Here is an 8,620-nt window from a genome sequence, read left to right as displayed (position 1 = left end):
AGCGAAAAGGGCTCGGGTCGCATAGCAAAGGCCCGGTCTTACTTCTACCGCTCCGCTCGAAATATTTCGGCTACTATGCAAAGGGAAAGGAAGCATAAGGCACAAGTCGTAAATACCAAAAAAAAAAAGAAGGGGGAGAGCCATTCATAACTATTTCCTTCTGGCCCATGGGCCTACAAAAAAAGTGGGGGAGGAGAGTGAAGACAAAAAAAATAAGGGCACGCAGGCCCGGGCCCCCAAGACCCCCAATAAAGAAAAAAAAATATAAAAAGAAGAAAAAGGGAAAAAGCCCCTCCAAAGTCCCCCTCAACCCACTCCCTCCCGCCTAAAGCGACTAGCCACTGAAAGAATTTTTTGCGTCAGAAAGCTCCTTATCACTATGCTCCTCCTCCGAAGAGCTCCCCCAACCTGGATCCTCAGCAAATCGGGTCTGGTCATTTAACCACCTCACCCGGTTCCTCAACAAATCATTCTCCGCGCGCAAGGCTGCTATCTCTTGATCCATATCGATCATCCGGCTACAGACCTCCATTTCCCTACGATGAACATAAGAGAAAAACGACCGGTTGCGATGAGCAAAGGCATCATGGGACTCCCTCTCGTAAAGGGGAGGAGGATGAGAGAGCGGGGGAAGCCCTTGAGGCGGGTTCCTCTCAGGAATCGTTTGCTGAGGTCCCAACCCGTCAAGGTTTGTCTCGAGGCTACTGGGAGGACTCCCCTCGATAGCCACTCTCCCCTCTCCACTTATAGAGAGACCCTGGAAAGACGATGACATCTCTGACGAGCCCGAAGAAAGGCCAAAAGAGAGAAAAGAAGGAGAGAGGAGCAAAAAGGCGATCTGCATAAAAGGCGGGAGAACTCACCCCTTATAAACCCTATGGGAAACCCTTGGGTAGGAAAACGAAGCAACTTGCCCTACGCGTGTCCGTTTCCTATTTGATGACCGGCCAGCACCGCGTGATGGCACCACAATTCCTCGGGAAGGAACCGCCGGACGAAACAACACGTCCTCTCGTATCCCAAAGCTCCCATAAATGCCTTCGTCACGATATTCCTTAACCAGGTAAACAAGCCTGCTCCCTTGGTCCATTCAATAGACCAAAGGTAGTGTTGTGATGAGACATAAAAACGGCGCTGCTCTCAGATCTCGCCACGTGCCGCCCATGCACCAACACTGCCTAACCATCATAAAGAAAGGCGATGGGAAACGGCAAGACCGTACGAGTTCGACACGTGTCACTTCCTCAAACAAATCACTTCCAACTCCTCCCCACCTAATAAAAGGGAAGGGTCCGGAGGTGGGAAACCAAGCAGAGAGGTCCGACCTCAATTCCACTAGAGGAAAAACGTGCGCCCAGGCCCGGAGCCCCGGCACGAGACCACGGCGCACAAACACAACAGGCGAAGGAAACTAAACACGCTAGGAAAAGGCTCGGAATCTCACATAGGTTCGAACAAAATGCCACAATTCCTTGTAACAAAGATAATTTATGCCAAACAGGGTGGAAAAACAACCAATCAAGTAGAAAAAGCAACACAAAGAGACACGGCACAAACTCAAAAAGAGCGTCCATTCACATCCTCCTGGCCCACAGGCCTACAAAAAGGAGGGGGAATAAGAAACAAAGCATAGGGCACGCAGGCCCCAAAATCCCCGATAGGAAAGGGGAAGAAGAAAAAAAAAACACACAGAAAAACAGGAAAGGCCGGAAGCTAATCGGAAGAAGACTCCTCTCCCGAAGGGTTCCCCTCATCTTCCCATGAGCTCCCCAGTAGGGGGTCCACCTCATATTCAAGCAGCTGCTCATTGAGGGAGTGAACCTTTTTCTGCAAAACCTCGTTCTCCCGCCTCAAGTCCTCGATCTCCTTAGCCATCGTCGAAACACGGCCACGTCGTTCCATTCCCTGGTGATAGGCTCGGGAGAAAAAAGACCACTCTCTGGCGACACGAGATCGAGACGACTTGTCCTCCCTAGGCAAGGAGGAATGGCGAAGGGGGGGAAAGCCCGAGGAAGGGCCCGAGTCCCTCCTAGCCCTCTTCCGACGAACCGCAAGGTCCTCCTCCGGATCGAAAGACAAGTCGGGGTCACTCGACGATTCCTGGGAAAGACAGGCCTTGCTCCTAACTCGAGAAGGGGAACCGGACATGTCGTTGAAAAAAGGCACGGAGAAACACCTACCTCAGAAAAAAAAAAAGGGGGAGAGAGGCCACAACAGAGCGCCGGGGTAATCTTCCTTTTTCAAGCTCAAGGAAGAAAACCTCGCGTCTCGAAACAAGGCGACCCACATAATGACGCTACCACTTCCCGGGGATGGCCGCCGGATAAAACGGCACGCCTCCTCATACTTCGGAGCTCCCATAAATGCCCTCACCATGACATCGCTCGACCAAAATGTTACTCCCTTGGCCCATTCAATGGACCAAAGGAGTAAGGGGGTGTTATGATGGGACATAAATACGGCGTTGCTCTCAGATCTCGCTACGTGTCGTCCATGCACCAAAAAAGCCTAACCATCATAAAGAAAGGCGTTGGGAAATGGCAAGACCATACGATCACGACGCGTGTCGCTCTCTCGCCGTCCAGGCCTCATCATCACAAGTTATGGAAGGAAATATCCGGCAAAGCCACGCGTGCCGGCGGAGCAGGAGAACGGCCCAATTCTGCAAAGGAAGGTTTTCTCTCCATAATGATGAAAAGGCCTGCGCGCCTCCCTTTAAAAGGGAGGGAAGGGAAGAAGAGAAGGATCCACGTTTTTTGAAAGACATCCTTTTTTCTCAGCTCCCGCATAACAACCGGAAAAATATTCGAGGCAACAACAGAGGAGACTAGGAACTTAATGCCACTCTCTCTGTTAGTCCCCTCCGACCCACTCATCCGCACACCCAGAAAAGAACCCGCGCCTTGGTCCTTGTAAACCTGATCGAACCCCCTCCTCTTCTCGTTGTCCTTTATATTGATCGGTCGAAGGATCTGACTTGGGTTTCGAAGTGGTTGTCCGGGACCCACCTCGGACCCCTTGACCCCCTTTGTTTGTGATTGCAGACCCCACGGAGGCCCTCTATCGACCGCAGACCCGGATTCAGACGCCATCATGATCCAAACCATTCATCCGATGGGCCACGGTTTGGATCATCCTATGGTGTGGGCCATACCGTCCATTTTGAAAAATACTGGACCATATGAGCTTCCTCCGTATAAAATCAATCTCGTATTTTGGAAGTTACGGTTGAGGTTAGCGTATATTAGGGTTTTGTGATGTTGGGCTGCTTGGTTGAGGTTAGTGTATATTAGGGTTTTGTGATGTTGGGATGCTTTGAAGTTTGTAATGCAAACAGTTTTTTTCCCAAAATTAGGGAAGGCACAAGGGAAATTGTAGATGGTTTACGTTTTCGTGGTTGAGGTTGGTTATTAGGGTTCGACTAGGTTATTGGTCGCTTAGGGAAATTAGGGTATATTTTTGTCTCTAGATTATTCCCGAGTCTCAGCAATATCCAACCCCAAACCTCCACCACCCCTTTAGTCCACAACCGGTACAACACTACTCCAACCGGTCTCTCTCTCTCTCTCCAAACATGAACTGTTGGTGGGGCCCAATAATTAATTTGTTGAAATCTTTGAACAATGTAGGCCCACCCATGTTTTTCAAAATGAACCATATCCAAACTGTCCATTTGATGGGCCACATCGTAATTCGTAAATAGGTTGTGGCCCCAAAAATCAGTTCCACAGATGATCCTAGCCCTCCAATCTAAAGAGAAACTGCATATTATGGAAACCTCTATAGATCGGAGGGTTGTGATCATCCTATGGAAATGATTTTGAGGGCACAACCTATCTACACTGTGGCCTATCAAATGGACGGCTTTGATCATCCTATGGTGTAGGTTGTACAGTAACATTAAGGGCCAATTGTAGGCCCCACCCATATTTTTCAAAATGAAGTGTAAAGAGCAAATCTCTAATCCTCTCGGAGATGATAACCTATCCTACGAGCACAGTGATAAGATCAATGAAACCAAACGATTTTTAAGCAGATTCTTGCCTCGGATAGGTTTCTTGGGTGTCAAAGTTCTCTCAAGGGGTGGCCTCCCCCTTGGAGAGAAAAAATATAATTATGATTAGAGCAATTATAGGATGAAGGGCGCCCTTGCAAAAATCAGCTCCAGGGCGCCCCTATTGGTTGATTTATGCAAAGTCAACAAGCTTTCCACTTCCTCCGAATACCCCTCTCAATATATCAATATCAATTTACATGGGCATGTTTTTAGGGTATTTAAGGCCACCCCTCGGTGATGGTCATTTATGGTTTGAGATAGGCCACGTGGCAGGGCTGTCTCTAGTCCATCGTGTCCCCAATGACCAAAAGACGACGCTATGGCCTATGCTAACATTATAACAGTGTCTTTAGGGGTGTCAACGGATCCACTTCAGATCGGATCCACATATGTCACAGTCACGATCCATTCAAATTCCTTATCGGTTGGATCGGATTCGGATTGTTCTTCGGATCTTACTTTCCACATCATCATCACGATCCATTTTAATTTGGACCGTCCATCGGAGTGTCATATTATGTCCCACTAAGCTAAGTACACAATTAATTTTTATAAAAAAGAGTTAGAATGCAAGTCCACTCTTAGTGTGTCTATATGCATTTTCTTTAAATGAATTAAAATTTTATTTATGTTTAATCTATGAGTAAAATAATGCTTTAAACAATAAAATTAATCTAAATTACATACACGAAAATGATGTATAACTATTATCAAAGAATATGATGTATAACAATAGAATTCAGTAATAAGAAGGTGATGAACTAATAGTATATTCATGACAACATATATGTTCAATAGACTAGCATAATGGTGGTGGTGCGATTTTGAGGTGATTATGGAGCGGCGGCCAGGACTTAGAAGAGGTGGTGGAAGTGGCGTATGGGGGGAGATGCTAAATGGGATCGGTGGCCGGAGAAGAAGTGAAGCTTGAAATTTCTTCTTCTCCTCTCGTCTCTCTTCTTGAAATCTCACAGCAAAAGAAAAAAAAACCTTAAGACACGAGAGGCGAGAAGTCACTTTTGAGTCGTTAAATCGCACTCCACTTCATTAATTAGAAGTTTTGACGAAAATACCCTTCAAAGAATTATAAACATTGTGAAAATTTGGAGGGTATTTTAGTAAAACGGTTCGGATCGTGACTATCCAATGGATATCTGTTGCAAGCCCATATCCAATCCAAAAATTTTCGGATCCAACATTTGATGATCCAAAATAGGACCATGGATCATATTGATATGTTTAGATCCTGTTCATTAACTTTTGGATTCGGAAGATCCATCGAACCGTCTGGATCCATTGACACCCCTAAATGTCTTGAGTGTCTTAGAGTTTTTATATGGTGGCCGACCGTCAAACAACAAGGGCAGAGAGAGAAACAACAAGTGCGGACCGCCACCATATAATTTCTCCTTTATTAGTTACTGAATTTAGAGCGATATGTATTCTAATTTTGAAATCATTTTAGTTACTGATATTGGCACTACCACGTTTTCCACGTTTTGTTGATAAAGAGGAACTCATCTCGTCTTCTGTTATTTAGCTAAATGTCAAAGTTCAATACAATTCCCAAAAAGCTCTCCACAGCCAATTAAAAAGAAAAATACAAGGTGAGATCGTCCCATTACCAATCCAAGGTAGTAGCATTATCAGTAGCCGTTTTTTAATTTTGATTTCATACTTGGCATCACACAATCAAAGGTATTTTTGGTCATTGAATCATCTTAGGTAAGGTCGCCTACATGAATGGCTTACATCAATCATGGTAAGCCTCTTATGTTTCGTTTTACACAGTAGAGGGATAGGAAAAGATTATTTAGTGGTAAACACATCCTCAGTATATTTCCAAAACCCTTTTCTTGTAACCACTAACCATTCCTTCCGTGGAGGATTGCTTGTGGGAAAGAACATCTTAAAACGATAAGCTTTTGAAATAGTAAACTTAATCATAAAAGACTTTTTATCACTTCATCCAAACCCAATTTTCAAACTTCAAAATAAACGGCTAGCTAGTCAAATACGCCAAACTTTCAATCTGTCTATAAATACAGACCTCTTCTTAGACAACTCATATTGTGAAGAACAAGAAGAAGAAGAGATGGCATCTGAATGTACTGGTAAGTACTTACTCTCTCTGATGTATATTGTAGAAAATTTTGACGAATTCTCTCTAGCTAATATGTGCATGTGATGTTAATTGTGATGTTTAAAGGTAAAAGTTCGTGGCCGGAGCTGTTGAGAGAAGATGGAAATGTCGCAAAAGCTACTATCGAGAGTCAGAATCCACTGGTCACTGCTATCATTGTTCGAGAAGGATCATCGGTCATCACAGATTTTCGATGTGATAGGGTCTGGGTTTGGGTGGATGTGAATTTAAAGGTGACAAGGGTGCCCCATATTGGTTAGAAGTATAAGAACAGAAGCTTGTTGTATTTCTTGATTCTGTGTTTTATTGTAGTATCTTATGAAGGGTTTCGATATGTAAAACTCGATCTATTAAATAAATAAAATAAATGAGGCATACTCGTCTCTGATTGGCCCTAATGCAAATTGAAACTGAGCAGAGCTTACATTGGTCCAATGGTTAGATCTTTCAAGGTGGAAAAATAAGACATCCTTTGGTTTTACTTTGAAAATTATTCCTTCTCTCCACGAGATATGGAAGGGGGTATGAAAGGTAAAACCATGGCTTTAAATTTCGACAGAAATCCAAAATTTGGGGTTTCAGTGGAGACCGAAAGCAAAATCCCTAATACCTGAAACATTATTTTATTTCAACCGAAATTTCAAAATCAAAATCACTAAAAAAGATCTGGAATTTATTCATTATTTAATATTTTCCCAAAATTTCAGCCTGAACTCGACCCAACCTTTTTTTGGGTTGAACCCGTCGGGTTCGGGTTGAACCCAACCCAAGTTGCACCCCTTTATTTGACTTGCTGCAAGCTTTGGGGCAGTTCACCCGGGTTACTGAAAGCCTTGGATAAGTTTGTTCCCGAGATTGGCTATCCTACTTGGATAAGCTTCTCTAGAAATTATTTTGTATCATGTCCAGTAGTAGGACCTTTAGGGACGGGCGTAGGACCTCCAGGGAAGGAGGTCCTACGCCCGGCATGGTCTTTTAATAAGGTACGATCGAATACAGAACCCGCTGTTGTAGTCGTAGGTTCTATGTTTAGGAAAGTAATGTGAGAGGGATTTTCGAGAACAAAAACGATCTTAACTTTCTATTGGAAAATTATCATGGAAAAAACATCTTCTCATATTCTTCTATTGTTCTTGAGGCTATCCCCCCAGATGTGGGATTATTTCAGTCTCTCTTCCAAGAGCCATATTAAAGTTAGAGAAAAACAGTGTGTAACTAGAGAAAATCGGAGCAGACCCAAACTAATGACAGCCAGTCCAAACGGTCGACCGTCAGGGGCTTCCGATTGAGAGTCGGTTGACCGATCAAGGGGCTTCATTTCTTCTAAATTTCTTCTTATTAGGGCTCTAGGACATGCTTCTTGCATCCATACCTTTATGAATGCACCCATGTTAGGCCATGTTTCTAATTTCAGGATGATTTTAGATGTTAGGTGATTGGATTTTGAGTTTTGAGGGATCGAGGATTTGCGTTCGAGGTAAGTAATATGGAACTACTCTAGTGTTTTCTACCTTGAAACTGCTAGATATATGAATTTATAAATCTTGTGTTATTCGTTTCGAGCCAAGTATCTTGTGAAGTTTTATAAAAACCTTTGAGATTCATGTCAAACTTGTTCAACATCCTATTTTTATTGAAATAGTGTCTAACATGCCTTGTTTGAAGAGCTTCACATTATTTACGTTAGCACGCTTGGTTGAAAGATCTCAAATACTTGTGTTATCATATTGTGTATGAAGATTTCGAGGTATTTTTGCCAGCATGTTTCATATGAATGATTTCGATTTACTTAGAATTTATTATATGTTTCGAAAATTGGGATATATTATTTATGATGAGTTTCAGCATATGTTTTGCGACCATTCATTATTATGAAGAGTGTTGTATGTTTTGCAATCATGACCGGAAAACTATTTTGTTGGAGTTTTGTGTGGCATCTCATGTTGGCTATGATCTCTTCCCGCCAATGGGACGTGGAACGGTTGCACTCTATTCCGCCAATGGGACGTGTCATGTTGGCCCTGCCGACTTGTACTCTGAGAAACCCTGCTGTCAGCACAATAGCAGTTGATTCTGTGATAAGAACTACAAGCTATGCACATGAGATTCTGAGTCTTCGTATATGCTTACGAGTACTCTGCTTTGGTTTTATCAGTTTTGGTGCAATTGAGAAACTTCTGATATCATGCTTTGTACCCAGTCAGTCCTCATCATGCTTGTTTAATCGTATGTTTTAACCTTTTGTTCTTGGCATGCTAAGACCTAAGTAGGGTTGTGCTATATTTCTTGCTGGCTTTCAAGCTCACTCGTGTTTTTCTGTTATTTTTCAGATCCTGAACCTTGATTTTGTGTGGGATCAAGGAGAACAATCATGGATGATGTCCATTTCACTAACGAGAACAATCTCGAGTGAAATACTT

Source organism: Tasmannia lanceolata, unplaced genomic scaffold (assembly GCF_043159265.1).
Source record: "Tasmannia lanceolata isolate RefF3 unplaced genomic scaffold, GAP_Taslan_0.1 ptg000012l, whole genome shotgun sequence".
Lineage (NCBI taxonomy): Eukaryota > Viridiplantae > Streptophyta > Magnoliopsida > Canellales > Winteraceae > Tasmannia > Tasmannia lanceolata.
The sequence above is the reverse complement of the archived record's forward strand: the minus strand, read 5'-3'. Positions refer to the sequence as shown.